This window comes from Microtus pennsylvanicus, chromosome X, assembly GCF_037038515.1.
Source record: "Microtus pennsylvanicus isolate mMicPen1 chromosome X, mMicPen1.hap1, whole genome shotgun sequence".
NCBI lineage: Eukaryota > Metazoa > Chordata > Mammalia > Rodentia > Cricetidae > Microtus > Microtus pennsylvanicus.
Window position 1 is genome coordinate 42,111,414 of NC_134601.1, and position 20,330 is coordinate 42,131,743.

The window sequence follows — 20,330 nt, forward strand, 5'->3', positions numbered from 1 at the left end:
GGTTAGCCTCTTGGCATCACATCTGTTCCTCCAGCCACATAGTGACTTCGAATGGCTCAGACGGGCAGAGATCTGAGATAGTTTTCAACTTCATACTGCTAGTAAAAAAATAACTGGCCGAAATTGCATTTCCCTGAAGTATATTTTTACATTCAGTCTTGGGGCTTGCCAGTTTGTAAAGCAGTCAGTGATTCTTAAATTTTTTTGTTATGTATCATAATACAGCCTTCAACAAATTTGCTTCATGGAAGATTATCCAAGGAAGTTAAAAGCTTCAGAACTTCAGTTAAAGGAAAATTTGGAAGGACTAGAAGAACTAGCTTCTAGTACCAACTGTTGCCCCCTTCTCACTTTCTCTCCCTCTGACACTGAAAACGTTGGTTATCTGCAGAGTCAGAAAGAGCGGGAGGCAGGAAAGGGCTCATAGGAATCAAGGAGGGTGAAAATAAATTGTAGTAAGTGAGGTAGCCTGGATTTAGGGCCCAAAGAGGAGTCCAAGCACATTGTCTGGGGAGGAGAGTTCCAAGAAAGCATTTTGTTGTTTTGGTTTTTTGTGGGGACAGGGTTTCTCTGTGTAACAGTCCTGGCTGTCCTGGAACTCACTCTGTAGATCAGGCTGGTTTCAAACTCAGAGATCCACCTGCTTCTGCCTCCTGAGTGCTGGGATTAAAGTGTGCACCACCACTGACTAGTTAAAAAGCATGTTTTAGCATGCTTTATAGTATACAAACTGAGACCTTTCTCCTTTAGAACCAGTGACCATGGCACTCCTGGTAAAAATAATTATTTCCATCAGAAACAAATATAAGAGTACTGGCTATAGGTCCTCTGTGTATTTTTAGTAGACCATGGTGAGAACCATTAACATGGATTCGTCAGACTGAAGTCTTTGCCAATATTTGAAACAAATATGAGACAAATAACTTTACCCTAGTTATAAATGTCCTTTATCATTAATATCCTGCTGTGAATATAGTTATAGATTCAGCTAATATTTTTATGCCTATATATTTTATAGTAACAGCCTCTACTAGATATGTGATGTTTCTTTTATTTAATTTGCTCCCACTTATTATTTATAACAGATTATGGGACAGGTAATATTAAAACATAGAACCAACTATAATTTTCTCTCTTACCCCCTCCTTTTCATAGTACTGGGAATCGAATGCAGAGCATACTTACCCCTACTCTATAATTTGATTGTACAACTACATCTATATGAAAACTCATTCCTATATCATCTACATTTCTGTCTTCTATGACCCTTCACCTAATTTTCATATAGTCCCACAGTGTCACCTAAGCATGTTGCTGATTTTAGTTTATTTTACATGTATGAAGACTGACGCTCTGCCTACTGTGTCAAGGAAGTGCCCATTTTCTGGAGTATATAAACATTTGTGTGTATGTGTGTGCATATGTGTATGGGCTGTCTGTGTCTGTGTGTACATGTGTACTGCCTGTGGAGGCCTGATGCTGATGTTGGCAGACTTTCTTGGTTGTTGTTCACCTTATTCATTGAGGCAAAAATCTTTCAGTTGAACCTATAGTTTCCCAATTCTGGCTAGAGTAGCTAGCCACCTTGCTTCAGTGATCCTTTATCTCACCTTTCCAAACAGCTGGAAATTACAGGTGGGCCACCACACACATTTCCATGGTTTAGGGGTCAAAACTCCAGCTCTCACACTTGTGCCAACAAGTGCTTTACTTGCTAAGCTGTTCATCGAGTCTTAAGTTTTGTTTTCTTTTGGACCCAGAGTCATACTCTAGCCCAGGCTGACCTGGAACTTGCTCTGTAGGCCAAGGCTGGCTTCAGATTCATGGTGATCCTCCTACCTCAGATTCTCAAGATGCAATATATGGACTTGAACCATCCTGCCTGGCTACTTACGTTTTTTATTGTAGTAAAAACATAACAAGATTGATCGCTAACCAATGTTAAAGAGTACTTATTGTCCAATGATAGATGATAGTGGCTCCACTTAAAAGTAACTCATTTTTTTCTTAGGAATTTTGAGAATTCTTTAAAAATTAAACTTACAGACATATAATAGAGGGTCCAGAGCTATTTACAGTATAGCTTAATTTAGTGTTTAAGATATTTTTTCTAAACTTACTGATAATTATGACTAAACTAAGTTAAAAAGTATAATAACCACAGCTAAATATTTGAAATGCTTTAAACTACTAGAATTTCCAAATTGGCTTCATAATTATTATTTGCTTTATTGCTATACTTAATTCTATGTGCTTGCATTTGAGAAGAACTTGATTTTCTAGTTTTCTTTTTACATTATTTTCTCCTTTCTGTCCTTTAGGGTTTTATGATGAATCTGCTAATAATAATATACAGAAATGTCTTTGACAGGTAGAAGCTTTGCCTTTGTTCACCCACTTTTAAAGGTACAAGGACTAAGGCATTAAAGGAGAAAATTATTTTTGACAGTTTCTAAGAAATCTGTCTGAGAAAATGTGCTTTCTAGAGAGATGGAAAATTGGAAGATAAATTGTGTAATGGGTATTATAAGTAGGGACTTTAAGTCCATATGTGTACTGTATAGGCCACTTTAAGTTAAGGCACTACTTGAGACTGCTTCTTACATTATACACACTTGTTTCCAATAAAAAAAGTCATATAAATGTGAAATAATAGATGCAGTCAAGCCATGGATCTTGAAAGTTTTATTTTCCCCCTGTTGTTGCTACCCAGCCAACATGAGGTTATCATTAGTGGGGATATGCAGATATTTTGAAACATTACGATAGGATTATAAAGTGTCAGTTTAAATATGGGGACATTTTTTCTTCCATTTAATGATGACTTTTCAGTTCTAAATTAAAAATAGAATTTCTGCCATGGTTATACTTTTTCTAACAGACTTTAAAGAAATGAATATTCTCCATATCTTGAGATGTATTGATTGGCCAGTGTTATTTTAGGGTAGTATATTCTTTATGTTATGGTTAGTTGTAATACTACATTCAATTCAAACAGTATAGTTGTTGTGGGCAGAAAACTGTGCTAGTGTATTTTTTGAGTGGATGTGAGATGTCTATAAAAAGGCATTCCTGTCCTTAAAAAAACTTGTAGTCATACTGAGGAGTGGAGGTTCATGAAATGCATAATGAAGTTACATATCCTTCAGTGGCTGAATAAATGTTAGAGTCAATGAGCTTCTTAGGAATTTGGACCGACTGATGTGGCCTGGGATTGTATAGGAGGGCTTTGCAGACAAAGTGGGATTAAATCAAGGTAGAATTTCATAGACAGAAAAAGCATTCTTGGAGAGGGGGACAAAGAGGTCAAAATGAGCATTATGCAGTGGTGATTGGACACCAATCAAAGGTAGATTGAAGTGATGGAGAGCCTACAAGGAGGGGGATCTGTTAAGAGTTAGTTGTAATTTAGGCATTGGGAAATGATGCTCCACCAGTTGACAATTTTTAGTAATGGTTCTATGAATTCCCCCTTTCTTGCTAAAGCTTCCCTTTTGTTTAGTTAATTATGCTTTAGCAACTCTTTTAATATCATGAAGGTTATGACGCCTGGATAGGAGACTGGGAAATAGCAGAAGCAGGAGTCCACTGTGTAGACGAAAATGATGAAGTGCTTTCATTCATCAATACATATTAAGCATAAGTCAGTTACAACATTGGTTACGACATACTCTGATGAGTGCTTTCTGTGTCCAGCATCCTTTTCTTTTAAACCTCTATGTCTTAAATGTGAAGTTGGAAAAACTGACTTGCTACAAAGATTATATAATTAAAAAATAAACCCAGTTATTATAGAATTAAATAGTTCAAACCACTTTTTCTTCCTCCCACAATTAATGGAATTTTGCTTGGATATTCAAAATTTATTTAATATAATGAAGGTACTGAGAATTATCAATTATAGGAGGTTTGTATACAAATTAGTGAACTATATAATTTTTGAAATTCCTTTAAATATCTATTAATCTAATGCTTGTGTTTATTGTAGTCCTTAACATACCCTATTTACACTGTTCCAGTTCTGAGACAATCCATATAAGCAAACTTTATAAAGGTTCTATACTACTATTTTAGAACAAAATTTGAGAATTGTTTCTTAAATTATAATAGAAGGGTACGTTATTTCATATTGAATGATTACTCTTTGAAAGAAATAAAGCAAAACTTTCCATCTGTCAACTAATGTTTTATCTTTACTTATATTAAGACATAATTTTAAGACACAAAAATTGATCACTTAAATGAGAGCTTTTATTCCATTGTGCTTTTTTTCAGACAGTATTATATATTCTAGGCTGGCTTCTAGCTGTGGAGTGGAGGATGACCTTGAATTCCTTATTTTTCTGCCTCTACATTCCAAGTGTTGGGTTTCACACATGTGCCTTCATGATTGGTTTATGTGGCATTGGAGATCAAACTCAGGGCTTGGTGCATGCTGGACAAGAACTCTGTCACTCAAATTGCGTCCCCAGCCCAGGAGAGTGGGAAGTCATACTGTTTGTATAGGGTTGAACCATATACAAGCTATCTTTATTTTTCCCAGGTTTCAAAGAATGTGTATTTTTATTTGTTGGGGGCTTCCATAGGGGAGACATAATAGTGAAGAAAGAGTCATTTTGGATATGGTAGAATAAGCAAATTATATATTGAAGTGGAAAAGTGGGCTTGGGTTCCATGGGTCCTCACTCCGGTTTTGAATGTGCTACTCCTAAAACCTTGACTCGTGTTTATTGGAGTTCAGTATAGCATTGTGCATGTCAGCTCTTATAGAAGAGTTGTTTAATCTTGAAGCTTTATTTAACATTCATAAAGAGGTATAACCATTTGCTTCCTTAAATATTTTTTCATCAACCCAGAATGGCCTCTGTGGCCCTCATGTACTCAGAATGGCTGTGTTAATAGGAATACTTTGGTCTCCCAGTCTGCCTCACCTTAAATTTGATATATAAATTTAGGAAGAGCCTTGTCCCCTTTCTACTGCATCATTCCTCTCTGTTGTCTCACCAGCTTCAAGAGCAGCAGTCTCCATGTCTAAAGGCCCGCCAACACCTGCATTATGTAGTTTGTATGACTTTAAGTCTAGCAGTGTTACCCCTTTCTATCATATGGAAAGCTATTTCCTGGGATTACTCTTTATTCCATTTGTGGAACCAAGAGGAGCAATGAGTAGAAGGGACTCTAAACTAATGGCGGTCAAGTTGTTTCAAGCAATGGGGTTGAGTATATAAAGGACTCTGTATACACTGTTTAATGGGATCAGTTTTGAATTTGTGATAGTATAATTCTTAAAGGATTGTAGTTTTTATAGCATTTAAAGCAGAGAATGCATGAGATGTCCTATATTGTACAAACTTTCCTTATGTTTGGCAAACGTCTGAAATCTACTCTTAGACACTAAGGATCCCTGAATATAGACATTTTAGGAAAGAATTAAGCATTTAGCTAAACATGAATACCTGCACTCTTTGTTTGGAATCTAGATTATGACCTTCTGACTGTAGAAACCTTGAGACATGAGCATTTGCCTACACCTGTAACTGTCTAGTAGAACACATGCAAGAAGATCAATGAAGACACAGCTTTCTAGAATTAAAATTTAGAACACAAATTTGATACTAAAACACGGGAATAAGTATAGCATGTACATTCACAAAAATAAAGCAAGAGAATACAAAGAAAATCGCTGTTGTAATGGGCCACTGTTACTGGTAGGATATTGAATTTTTTCCAAAGGCAATTTAGTCCTCATCTTGGTGGTATTGAGAGGTGGTGGAACCTCAGAGACATAGAGCCTTAGAGGGGGAAGTTAGGTTTCTGGGACAAGTCCTTAAAAGGGAGTAATGGGATTATGGTCCCTTTATTTCTTTTCTCTGCTTCCTGGCTGCCATCAGGTGAGTAGCTTTGCTCCACGTGTTCCCCACCACAATCTACTACGCTGCCACAGGCCTGAAACAACAGAAGCAGAAAACTATTGACTAACATGTTTAAAACTGTGAGCCCAAAGCAAGCCTTTCCTCTGCTTATGTTGATGAGCTCAGGTGCTTTGTCACCTAACACAGCGTTGACAAATTTCTCCTCACTGCAACTCTCATCAAAACCGACCTGTGTATACTTCTTCCTTTCTCTACATCATGATAGTTGAGTAGTTTAAAAAACTTTATGGTACGTTAGCCCAGTGATTATGGACTAGTAAGAATCCTTTGTTAGAAAATAATCAAGGTACTGTAATAGAAAACTGATTTCTACCAAATACTCATTAATTTATCATATTATTGCCACATTTGGGATAGCCTACATTTTGTGAAAAAATTTCTTTTAGCCTGAATAAGCATTCCTCCTAATTAGATAATAGATAGCCTCCAAGTAAATGAAAGATGTTTCAATATTGCTAGCTCGTAAGGAAATGCAAATCAGAACCATTATAATATATATCACCTTATACCTACTAAGATAGCTGCTGTAAAAAAAGAAAAAACATGATAAATATTGTCAATGATGCCGATTGAAGAAGCTCTTACATACTTTTGGAATCAGTGTCAGTCAACTCTTAGAATCATAAAAGTAATATATAGAAATTCTTCTTTATTATTTTATATGCATTGGTGTTTTGCCTCTCTATGTCTGTGTAATGGTGTCAGGTCCCCTGGGACTGGAATCACAGACAGTTGTGACCTGCCATGTGGGTGCTAGGGATCGAACCTGGGTAGAAATTCTTAAATATACAGATTTTCCATGATTTCAGCTAAAGCACTTTCAGGTATACATTTGGAAGAGAACAAAAATAGTAGGTTGTTACATTATTGACAATAGTCAAGTTAATTGACAGTAGTCAAGATAATGACCAAAGTGTGTACTGATAAAGTGGATAAGGAAATCGATACACATGCAGACTCAAACATACTTTGGAAAGGTATCTAGCCATAAAAGAAGAAAACCATTCCATTTTAACAACATAGATGAACTTGGAGAAAATTATGCTATAAGTGAAATAGGCCAGATACAACATTTGCCATATTATGTCCTTAATCCATCAAATCAAACACATAGTATAACATGAATATAGAGTAGAATGTCAGGGACAAGGTGAGGGATGCAAGGAATGTTGATTGAAGAATATAAACTTAGTTATAAGCTGAATCAAGTTTCAGAGATCTGATGTACAGTATGTGTGGTGATCAATATGTTGATTTGATTGTCATAACCATTATATAACATATACATAAGTAAGCACTGTGTATCATATATATATATATATATATATATATATATATATATATATATATACTATATTTTTTGAGACAGGTTCTTTTTTTGTAGCCCTGGCTATCCTGGAACTTGCTATGTAGACTAGGCTGCCCTTGAACTCACAGAGATCCACCTGCCTCTGCCTCATAAGTGCTGGGATTAAAGATGTGAGCTGCTAGGTCAGGTTTATACCATAGTTTTAATTGAATGTTTTAAGAAGATAATGCTTTGGTTTTGTGTAAATTATTTTATGTGTGTTCATGGTGGCAGGTATGTATATGTACACACATACACACACACACACACACACACACACACACACACACACACACACACACCTGTACATATGGAGGTCCATGGACAACCTCAGGTGTCATTTCTCTGGTTCTCTCCACCTTTTGTTTTGAGGAAAGTTCTGTTGTTGACATGGAGTTTTTCCAAGTATGCCAGGCTAACTGGCCAGCAAGCTCCGAAGGCTCTTGTTTTTGCCTTCTATCTCACCATCTCTGGAATTACAGGCATGCCCCCACTGTTCTGGTTTTTGTTTGTTTGTTGTTTGTCTTTGGAGGGTTCTGAGCACCCATGCTTTCAAGGCAAGCTTTTTTCCTAAGCATCACCTAGCCTAGTTTACATAAAAAGTCTTGATGTGTCTGTACTCACATTAATAAAATGTAGAAAAACAGATTTGAGGAAGCCTGATCCAAGGGATTATAAGGTATCTTTGAAAGCACAAATACTATTTTCATATGTAATCTCCCTCAAAAATGTTTTATGGCTGACTTGTTTATTTCATGGGTTTGAGTCAAAACTGAATTCAATGCATTAGTCTTTATCCAAAATTAATCTTTTGGCTAAGAACCAGCAATAATTTACAACTTTTAAACCACTCCTGATGTTAATTGCCAGCACTAGGTATTTGGGAAGAGTGTTTTTAAAAAGAGAATTTTAGCACGTCATGAGTTATTATATAATTTACTAGGCAAAGAACGCATCTAAGCCTGGTCAGATGATGTGACAGACACACTAAGCAACTTATTCACACACATTAGCCTTAAAACACATAGGATTTACATTCTTCAAATTAATGCCCCAGTTAAGCGAAAGCTTATTTAATCAGGGATCTTAATGGCTATCCATAAATGTTTTCTGCTGATAAATTTTTGGAATTGCACATTTTAATCCCATAGATTCTCAAGGTTTAAGAGTGAATATTTATGTTGTACTCCATGCATTGTTTGTCCACGCTATTTTTTGTAAAGTCCATGAGGAATACAACAGTGAATCCCTGAAAAGGTGACAATGTCCTAAGTATCGAGACTGCTATTGCTGATTTGGTGAGTGATTTCTTATATTCAGTATCTGTTCTTTTAAATTGGCTTCCCAGTAAAGGTCTTGGACTTGGAAATACTTATACATTGCCACTGGTTTTGAATATTTTTCTTCCTGCAGTAGAAATCTGTACACTGCCACATGAGCTCCCAGACTATTCTCATATATAATTCCAGGTGCTATTTTAATAGAGGTAGAAAAATGGTACGTATTTGCCTGTCTTCTATCTCATCATTTCTTCCTGCCTCCCACTATCCTCACCTCTCTCACCCTCTTCTCTTCCCCATCCCTCCTTCTCCACACATAGGAATGCATACACACATTGTATTTATGTTATTACACATACCCTCAAAGCTCTCTAGGTGGATAGTCACTTTTATGTTTTATATCTCCTGATCTAATATTAAGATTATGTTACTGTTGTTAAACTATCATAGTCTAATATGTTTTGGTAACATCATGAATAGTCACTTGTAGTGGATAAAACAGTAACTTCTGTATTGAAATGAATTTTTAAAGATTTTTGATTGTTTTTGAAAATCAAGACTTAGAGTTTATAATTATTGTGTTCTTCATTTCATCAAAGAAATGGATTGATTCCTCGTGGAAACTTTTCATCTGTTGAGTTACAGTGTTAGGCATTGAACTAAGCATTGTGTAATTAGCCTGACTGGCTAGCATCAGTCATTTTTTTTCCTCGTGTTCTTTTATATAAAATTGATATATGTGAATCTTTAAAACCATAGCAGAATGCTGATGATAACATATTTTTTCACTGTATCTTTTACTGGATACCACATTTATTTCTTTGTAGTCACCAAAGGTAAAAAGGAACAGGAATCAAGGCAGGTCATTTTTTTTTTCCTCTACTGGTTTTATATACATTCATAAAACATCTTCAAATACAGTCTGGGTGGTAATATCACCTGGGACCCTACATATTTTGCTGCATAAATTTAAGAGATTATGATAATTTTTAAGGGATCCCATTACCAGTATGATTTTTCAAACTCAAAGAATAAAGGCTTTAGAAAATTTACTTTTTTATAAAATCAGTGTGGCTATTGACAACAATTGTGAAAGAAAGTTTTTGGGGGGTCAGCAAGATGACTTATTAGGTCCTTATCGCAAAGCCTGCTGACCTGAGTTTAATCCTTGGGACCTGCATGGTGGAAGGGGAGAACCAGCTCTTACAAATTGTCCTCTGGCCTCCATACATACTCCATAGTGTGCGCAGACACACACACACACACACACACATAGTATAATTAAAATATTTTGTGGTTTTAAAAAATCAATAAAATGCTTCCAGCAGCACAAAAACCTTTACTATATAAAATAGCTAATATTTTATTATAACAGTAAGCCCTGCTGTGTTTTAATCTTTCTTAATTGTCCCCATTTCCATGATAGCCTTGAAAGCCAGCAACCTCACAAACATGGTAACTGGAACTATGTAGTCCCTCAAGGAGAAATCTCTGTAGTATCCTGTCTTCAAATCATTTTCATTATTTGACTTCATTGTTATTAGCTCCACGAAAAGGCTGTGTCCATCTGACTTGCGTTTATCTTTCTCATCCTCACTGGGAAAATCCCAGGGCACTTGTTGAAAAGCATCAGGGACAATACTCTAACCATGCATCTTCCTGAAGTGCTTGACTTTGAGACCGCTGTGTAAAGAGGAAGCAAAAGCTAATACAAGATTTTCTCTTATAATCGAAGGTATGACCCTGTACAGGACACCTTGATGGAGAGTGAACATCTTTTGATTTTTTTTATAAAAAAGCTCTATCCTTATTATTAACTATTATAGTAACAGAAGAAAGAATTCAGTGACCAGACATGACAGAGAATGCAGGCTTTACAGAATTAGTCCAGAAAAGTCTCTAAACAAGCAACAATGACAAAGGAGGGAGGAAATCTGATTTTCAAAATTCTACATCTTATTATTTAAATGTCTAGTTTTCCTAAGCAAGACACATACACAAGTAAATAAACAGCCAATAAGAAATTGTCTCTGAGGAAGCCCAGATACTCTTCTTATATTAGACAGTACTTTAGATATTATAAACAAATTCATTTAAAAGAAACCATAGCCAATGAATTATAGGAATGATGTCTTGACAAATATAGTAGAGAAAGATAAAAAGAAACAAATATCTGGATTTTAAAAAGTACAATAACTCTAAATTTAAAAGTATAATAACTGAAATAAAAATATCACAAATTATATAACAAGAAGAAGAATCAACACATTTTATTTTAGTTTTTAAAGAATTATTCATTCTTATGTGCATTGGTATTTTGCTGCATGTCTGTGTGAGGGTGTCAGGTCCCCTGGAACTGTAGTTACAGCTATTTGTGAGCTACCATGTGGGTACTGGGAATTGAACCCGGGTCCTCTGGAAGAGCAACCAGTATTCTTAACTCCTGAGTTATCTCTCCAGTCCCCCCTTTTCATTTTTTTATTTTTTGGTTTTTTTGAAACTGAGTTTTGTTATATAACCCTGATGGACCTGGAACGGACTATGTAGACCAGGGTGGCCTTAAACTCACAGAGTCTTTGCCTCTAGAGTGATAGGACTAAAGGCATGTGCCACCATGCCAGGCAGAATCAAGAAATTTGAAAACAGGTTTATTTAGATGATTCTATTTAAGAAACGAAAAGTTGAATGGAGAAAATTGGCCAGTCTAAGAGATATGTGTTATAACATGGGTACCAATGTATACATAATGTCTCTGAACTGGGGATAAGGATAGAAATAAGGAATAACAGATAAATAAATAGAAAGAAGGAATAACAGATAAATACTACCCAAATTTGTAAATCTTCAATGTCCAAGAAGTTTGGTGAACTCAAATTTGATAAACCCCAAAGCATATTCAGATTCTTGAAAGACAAAAACAAAATAAATCTTGTAAAGGCAAAAAAAAACCACCAACAACAACAAACTGATCCTAGATGAGGCCTCTCAGTGAAATTAACAGGTGATTTTGCACCAGAAATTTTTGATCCAGAAGAGCAGTGGAACAAAATGGTCAAACCTTGAAAAAAACTGCTTTTAAATCAGAAATTCTATGTCTAATAAGGCTATATTTTGTTTAAAATAAGAGAATAAGAACATTATCAGCTAACTAAAAACTGATAATTTGTTGCTTGTCTGCCCAATATAAATTACTGAAGTGGGGAAGGATCCTTTAGACTTAAATGAAAAGAAACTCAAACGTTCCTCAGTTTACAGTAGTTCAGCTTAGGTTGTCTTTTTCGTTTTTATTAGGCATTATGCTGATATCAAAGTGATGCATACTTAGTAGAAACTCTAGTTTGAACTTTGAAGTTGTAACTTTTACTGAGCTAAGGATAGGAGGTATTATGATGTCTCAGGATACCAAGCAGTACTAGTCAGTCCCAGCTCCCACTGAGCCATGTGATCTTGAAGGTAAACAGCTGAGACTCTGCGATGTTCTGTGTTGCAGAGCTGTGATCATTGGACAGGCTAGTTGTATTAAATATATTTTTGATTTATGATATTTTTAAATTTATGATGGGTTGGTTTATTGGGATGTTAACACCACATAAGTTGAGTATCTATAGATATAAACTTAAATGCACACAAAGAAAGAACAGTGGTAGAATTAACTATAAAGGTAAAAAAAGTGTTTTGATTACAATTGTTTTCTCTAATTTAAAAGACAGAAGCTGCATAACACAGTGATCATAAAACTGTTGATAGGATTATCACTTACAGATACACTGAAGTCAGGTATGGCGGTATACATCTGTGATCCCACCATTTGGGAGGCTCAGGCAAGATGATCATATGTTCCAAAATCGCCTGGCTTATATAGTGAGTTCCAAACCAGCCTGTGTGCCTATCTTAGAAATAAGGGAGCCTGAATGGCAGGATAGTACAAATAAACGAGGTGGTAATGAACAGACATAGAGAGGTTTTGTACATTACTGATGTTTGTATTAATTTAAAATGGATGGATTTAAGATATTATTCTAACCACAGTAACTCTTAAGAAAATGGCTTAAGAATTGGTATTTAGCATTAGAATTTCAATGTTTTGGCAGAGACTCAGAATCTAGATTCTGAGACTGAAATAATAAATGGTATTTCCAAAATTAAGCTTTGACAATTTATTTCATCTCTTATAACTAGATATAGATATTTTACCTAAGTAGAGTACTTTAGTTTCTTTCTGGATAAACTTTAATAAAATACTTAAACATTCACAACAATCTATTCTCAGAACATTAAAGTGAATTATGAGTTCTTGTAATTTAAAGTTGGTAAAGTTCTGTTGAAGAGAATTTAATCTTTGCCCGTTTGGAACTACACAAACTTACATAACTTAATTATAGAATATATGAACGGAGTTCTGTATCATAAGTAATATTATGCTTTAAATAACAATATTGTTGATTTGTTCCTATGGGATGAAAGTCTGGTCTCCTTTGACTTGTTTTCAGTTCGGTTTACTTAAGGGGGAAAATGTGACAGAAAAAATGAGTCCAAACTGAATAGTTTTAAATGTTATCTTGAATTGGTTGCAAGAAGCACCAAATAAGGACGGCATGATTCTGGGCCCTTCAGGATCCAGGACGTGAGCAGTAAAAGCACGATTCCTTGCTAGTTGAAGCTATTGAACTTATGCTCTCAGAAGGGACTACCATCTTCTTCTGCCTCCAGGGATCTTAGTCTCCTTATTTAGCATTTGTTTACCAAGTTTAGAGAGAGTAGTTTAGCAATTTTGTAATAATGTTTCAGCTGAATAGCAAGCTCTCTGCATGGTGAATGGCAGGAGAAGGGAAACAGTTTTATTTAATGCACAAAATGCTGGTCTCCCACCCACAAAGTCAAAACAACACCCCCAAGGGATAATAAAGCCTTGTTAGTTATGAGCACGTCATTGCTTTCTATAATACACTTATGGAATCATTTTCATTGCCTTTATAACAATGCCACTGTTCTATTTTAAGCCCAATTAGTTTGGCTTTAAACTCTATTTTTAAAGTTACTTGTTTTTTAAAGTTTGAAATGTTAAATGAACTATCCTCAAAGATGAGTGACCTACATAATAGTTGCTGCGAGGGATGCTGTAATGGACACAAAGCTGCAGGACCCTGAAGAAGGTTATCCTCTTCTACTAGAACTAAGTTCTAAGCTCAGCAAACTTACGCGTGTCCAAATGAAGCTTAGGGAGTTTTAGCTAAGGTGACAAATGGTTCGGCTTCACCGACATACAGAATGTTAGCATGAAGAAATGTATAAGAAGCTCATTTCCAGAAGAAATTCTGCCTTCACTGTATAAGCTTACATCTTTTTTAGTATTGATGGTTAAAGTTAGGCAGCCGTTGACTGGGGACTGACTTATTCTAGTGAGAACTTAAATTTTTAATATTGTCATCCCAGGGACAGCACCATTGGTTAGTTTTCTAAACCTGGGGTTCTAAGAGTAGATCAAATGAAATGTTCAGGCTAATAGGTTGAATTAATTGGTGAGGGTCTGTGTCAGTCATTGTGACAGGAACAGCTCCTACAGTGAGTGGTACCTTACCTTAGTGTAGCTCATGATCTGAATCCCATCCCATGATCTCTAGACCTTCTCAGTTGGGTAAAAGGCAATATGCCAGATGGAGGGGATACCTTCAAAGTTTGTAAGAGGAAAAAATGTGACCACAGAAAGGACTTCTTTTTTAAGCAAATAGTATTTGCTCATTATGGAAACAGTATATTCAGTTATTGTAAGAAAAAAAATGCAGTGCAACCCCCTACCCCAACCCCAGCTCTCAGCTACCTAGTTTTCCTTTCCAGAGGCAACCATCCTTATTGCCAGTTGTTTGGGTGGCTGTCTTTAAAGGGAGTTTCTATGTATAGACTGGTATTTATAGTACATATATTTTTTATGTTTTACGTGAAAAGTAGCTTTCTATATACATACACTTCTATGTATTCTCAGCATTAAGAGTTGGTTTTGGGGTTACTTTTATAAGATTTTATTTTGGGGCAGTTTTATTTCACAGCAAGAAAATAGAGATGTATGTGGAGAGACACCACATATCCTATTCTCTGTCCTGATATACATACAATCCATTATCAAGAGTACATTTCTTATAAATTGATGACCTTTCATTGGCAAATCATTACCTCAGATTCAGTTATTGTGGGGCTTACTGTGGGTGGTGTAAGTTTTACAGACTTGAACGTATATAAATGTCTCCCATCATAGGCTCATGTAGAATAATTTCTTGATCTTAAAACTCCTATGTTCTTTACCTATCCCTCTACCCCCAGAAATCATTGATTTGTTTTGATGTTTCCATACTTTAGTCTTTTCCAGAATGACTTATAGTTGTAATCAGATTGACTTCTTCCACTTAGTGATTTTTATTTAAGTTTTGTCCTTGTCTTTCCATGGCTCACTAGCTCATTTCTTATTAAGTGCTGAATATTACTTCATTATCTGGATGGAACACATTGTATTTATCCATTTTTCTGTTGAAAGACCTCTTAACTGTTTCCAAATTTTGGCAATTAGGCATAAAGCCACTTTTAAACATCAGTGCATGGGTTTTTATGTAGACATAAATTTTCAAGTTATTCTTATAAATACCAAGGAGAATAATTGCTGGATCACACAATACAAGTAACAGCCAAACTCTTCTAAAATTGACTAGACCATTCCCCCACCTCCCAGTAATGAGTGAGAGTAGTTCCTCCAGATCTTGTACATACTTATATCATCAGTGTACTTAGAAACACCCAATTTGTCTCTGTTTACTTTTTATTTTTTATTTTGAAATATAGACTCCCAAGAAACTATAAAAACTGTAAATAGAGCCTATGTACTCATCACAGCTTTCATTACTGGTGATATCTTACCGAAATATAATGCATCATCAATACCAAGATAATAGTTGTAAGTATCTAATTAACTCTTCTACCCCATTACTCATCTGAATGCCCTCAACATATGGTGTAAGATTTTTTATATACTCAGTTCTTTATTGATGTGCATTCAAATTGCTAGTACAAGGAAGGGCAAGAAACAGGACACATCTGTATATTCACAGCTACTACAAACATATGTTACCTGTATCAGAAAAAGATGCCCTCAATGTATATAGCCGTATAAGCACATGTATTGGAAACCAGAATAAAATTAGAGCAACTACTTTTAGCAGCTCTACATGCATATCTCTGTGGATCCATGTGAGAACCCAAGTCTGATAATGGAGTATACTTTGAAATTCTTCAACATGATGTTAGTATTTCAGTTTGAAATTTTGAAGACTTAGCACATATCTCTTCCTCACTTGTACTTCAGGTGTTGTTTATTTTCTATTATGCACAGCTCTGTACATTGGATTGTGAGTCCCTTCGACACCAGAAACCTTACGTCTTTATCTCTCCTCTCCTCCTCTGCTCTCCCTTCCTTTCCCTCCCTTCCTTTCTCCTCTCCTACCCCCTCCCTCCCCACCCCTCCCCTCCCTTCACCTCTCCTCTCCTCTCCTCTCCTTTCCTCTTCTCTCTGAATATTATTTTCAAATAAAGGTGCTAAAGAATTTTTGTTGACATTTTTTCTTAAGTAAGCCATGAGCAGTGAATTTTAAGTCTGCTTCTCAGTACTTCATGAAAGTGTCTTGAAATTTGAAAACTCAAATTATTTGAATTAAAATACCCACACATACCATTTTTGCAAGAGAGCAAAAGGGTACGCTGTGAAATCAACCAGGTAATGATGGGGTACTGCAGTTTTAAAAGCATGAAGGATTATAGCTTTGGGAAGCAAAACCAGAGTAACAGCACTCCTTGTGAGTTTGTAAGTAGGTTGTTGGGTTTTAGTTCCACTGAATATTATACCACTGGAAGAAGAATAATTTTTCATAAGGGTGTGTTAAGAACTTGATGTATGTGAAAGAATTGTATATTGTAAGTCAAGGAAAGCACATCAAGCTCTATTCAGAACAAACCAAGCACCTATTATATGCCTTGTATATGTTAAGTAAGTGTGGTTTTGAGATAGTGCGTAAAGTTTATGCCATAAAAGTCTCACATTTTATCAGTTCTTAATTTTGTCACTGATTTAGGAAGGAAACTATATTTTTAAGACTGGTCTTATCATTACTGTTAAGCACTAGAAATGTTTTATAATTTTTATTAAATATTAAAACATATCACTGGGATTACATGTGATACATGTTTTATATATATGACTGCTATACAGATGAGGAAGAATGGAAACTATTATTTTGTTGATTACATCTTTTATATCAACTTCATATTAGTAAATAAAATTAGTAGATCGACCATTGAGCCTGATTAGCACATCTAACACAAGTGACATAATAGGTAGAAATAGTTAATATAGGCAACAAGAGTTGGGAAAATGACATGGCTCTGAAAAGTAAGCCTAAAATGAGGGAATGGACTAGTTGCCATCCATAATGGGCAGTTATGTGCAATAGTTAGTAAGATAGAAGTTCTGTTGGAAGAGGCTGTGAGAGAGATTGCACTTCATTCGTCATGATCACAGTGAATTGTCAAGTGAGACATGCTTTGCTAGCAGTACAGAAATAGTTTTCATTATAAAAGATGATTATTAAAGAGAATTGGAGAAAACATTTGTTTTTCCAGATTATTTGTTGCAAACAGTTTTCTTTGAACCAAAGCAACAAGGGATTGCGAGTTCAGTGTGAGACTAAGCATTGTTTCATAGAAGCTCTGTTAACCTGCTGTTAATTATAGCAGGCTATTTACCTGTGTTCTAAGAAATACAGCCAGCTGGCTTCATTCCAGTAGGTTTATTTTTCAGCATTAGTGCTAAAATCAGATTGTGTGCAATACTGAATCATGATTCTATAAATTCTTGGCTATACTAAGTAAATTACAGTATAACTTTCCATATAATTATAAGAATGCTTTAACATGCAGTATGCTGTTTTTTGAGAATTTTTATGATTAAACATTGATTTTTCTAGTGAATTTGAATTATTACTGTCAACTACCATTCGAATGCCTTGTATAGTATTTGGCAGCTTATTGGAGACTAATCGGAATTTAGAGACTAGAACAGTATCTTTTATGTGTCACGAGCTTTTGTAGTAGTGACTAGGATAGGCACATTTATGCTGTAACTGTGTTTATGCATACACATCCTATAGTGATCTTGGTTTGTGGACTTGACATATACTCAGATTTACCCATTTAGTCTTAGGGTATGTGGAAACATGCTATCTCTTCTATGGAACCTAGTGATTGACTGTTTCTGTGTCTGTGCAGTATGTGTCAATTTTAATAAAAATTGATGTCATATATCCACATACCTACAATTATACGTGTGTGTGTGAGTACAATTTAACTATGACAGTTCAGATTTAAGTATATATAAAGAGATGACTATCATTTGCCATTATCCTTACTTTTGTGAGGGACCCTTGTGTAAATAGTGCTACATAGTACTATGATTTTGTCTCTTTTTCTTGACCTGTTCCCTCATTTGTGTGCCTTCTTAATCTTGCTCCATTACTTTCAATGGAGTGGGTTGTGCTAGAGGTAAAAAACTCAAAGAGGGGAAATGCCACATGGTGAATTGAGTGTACATAGTGGTCATTTTATAGTTCATGAACTTACTTGGTGAGGAAGGTTTCAGGGATGAGATTGAATTATGGTTCAAGTCATACTGATTGGAATTTTATTATGAGGAAGGCAACTAGGCAGTTGTTGAGATGGAGTTTCTCTGTGTAGTCCTGGTTGTCCTGGAACTTGCTCTGTAGATCAGGCTGGCCTGAAACTGACAGAGATCCGCCTGATTCTGCCCCGTGTGTTATGATTAAAGGTGTATACCACCACCATCCAGTGTAGTCAGTCTTGAATCAAGCGAGTTCCAATATTCTTATTGAAATGACTTGAAATTATAGCATTTGTTTATTCATCTTTACTTTGTTTTCTGACTTACTAGGGAATATTATAAGAGTTATATGCTTGAATTAGAATGAGAGAAAGTCATATATAAAACCAGCTCATTGTTAAAGAGATCATTAGAAGTGTACAGTCTAGAGAGGGCTCTGGTCTACATAAGACTTAGTTGTGAAATTAGATTTGAGAAGAACAAATGGGTGCAAATAATAGAACAAGAAAGGAAGGGCATCATTTGGAATTTAATCAAATAATGTGGGTGATAGTTCAGAGGTTCCTATTAGGCTAGCTCTGTGCTTCCAAAGTGAAGGGCTGTGCCATTTTCAAGTAGAGAGTTGGAGAGCTTGATCAGTCACACACTGTTGAAGCCCTGTACAGCATGGTTTGTAATTTGCTGCCAGGTCTATTTTGCAGATCTCCAGTTTTCTATCAATTCTAGACAGTGTACAAACTAAACTCTGAAATTCTTGTGAAGCTAAATAAAAAGAAATGAATTCTGCTGGATGAGAAAATAATTTATGATATGTGCCTGGCTGGTTGCTTCACATACTTATTTTTACTTTTCTCCACTAAGTCAATACATATGAGGGCATGTATGCTAGTGTGTTATCGAGTGGACACTTTGTTGAAAGAAAACTGCCCATTTTATCAAATCCTCTATCTTATAAAAATGTTAAGTACTCTGGCATTTGTCTTTTTCCTTTACTTCTACTGATTTGTGGTTTCTGATGGCTCAAAGACATTAATACATTTCTCCTTAGTAATCCTTTTTTTCCTTAGTTACCTTAACTTGAAAATTGGGTAAGTGGACTTCTTCACATTCCTTGTTCATAGCTATATTCTTTAATAATTTTTGTTTTTTTAAGACAAGGTTATTCTGTATAACAGCTCTGACTGTCCTGGAACTCACTCTTTTGACCAGGCTAGCCTAGAGCTCCCAGAGATTCGTCTGCCTCTGCTTTTCAAGTGCAGGAATTAAAGACGTACGCCACCGCTACCTGGCTCATAGCTATATTCTTACTATGTACTGCTTTTGTATCAAACTTACATTTAATTTTTTCCCATCCCTTACTATTTACTGAAGACTAGGGATGGTGGATGACCTTTTAATTTTTGATTCTTATCTAGCACATGGCACATGATAGAGAAGATGCTTCATAATGGTTTCTTCTTAGATTAATTGTTTTGTTTTGTTTTGGTTTTGGTTTTGGTTTTTCAAGACAGGGTTTCTTTGTAGCTTTGGAGTCTGTCCTGGAACTAGCTCTTGTAGACAAGGCTGGCCTTGAACTCACAGAGATCTGCCTGCCTCTATTTCCTGAGTTCTTTGATTAAAGGCATGCGCTACCACTGCCCGGCCTCTTAGATTAATTTTTGCTTTTAATTATTCATATGTGTCTCTGCATGTACATGCACATATGGAGGCTAGAAGGGCACATCAGATCTCCTAAAACTGGAGTTCAAGTGACTGTGAGTCACCTGGTGTGGGTGCTGGGAACTAAATTTAGGTCCTGTATAAGAGCAGTACCTGTTCTTGGGTGCTGAGCTGAGCCATCTCTCTAGCCCATAATGCTTTTTTAAATTAAATTGACCCTATCAACTGTAATCTGGATTTTCTTCTTGTCTGGATTTTCTTCTCTTGCATACCCTAACCAATTCTGTCTATAAAGGAAAACCCTTTAGGCTTCTTTGGAGTCTTATCTTAATGTAGGTAACCTATATCTGAAATACTTCTGACTTGCCTCCAAGTAACACACTAATTCTCCATGGGTGTAATGTCCACATTTCACCATGTACAAGATGGTGCATGTAGATTGAAGTGCAAGTAGTGAT

General features: G+C 35.7%; 1 protein-coding gene across 1 annotated transcript in view; it reads left to right on the top strand.

Moving 5' to 3' along the window:
• The window catches only part of Ammecr1 (AMMECR nuclear protein 1), a 107,687-nt gene that overhangs the window by 7,863 nt on the left and 79,494 nt on the right, over window positions 1-20,330 (top strand). The window lies entirely within an intron of this gene.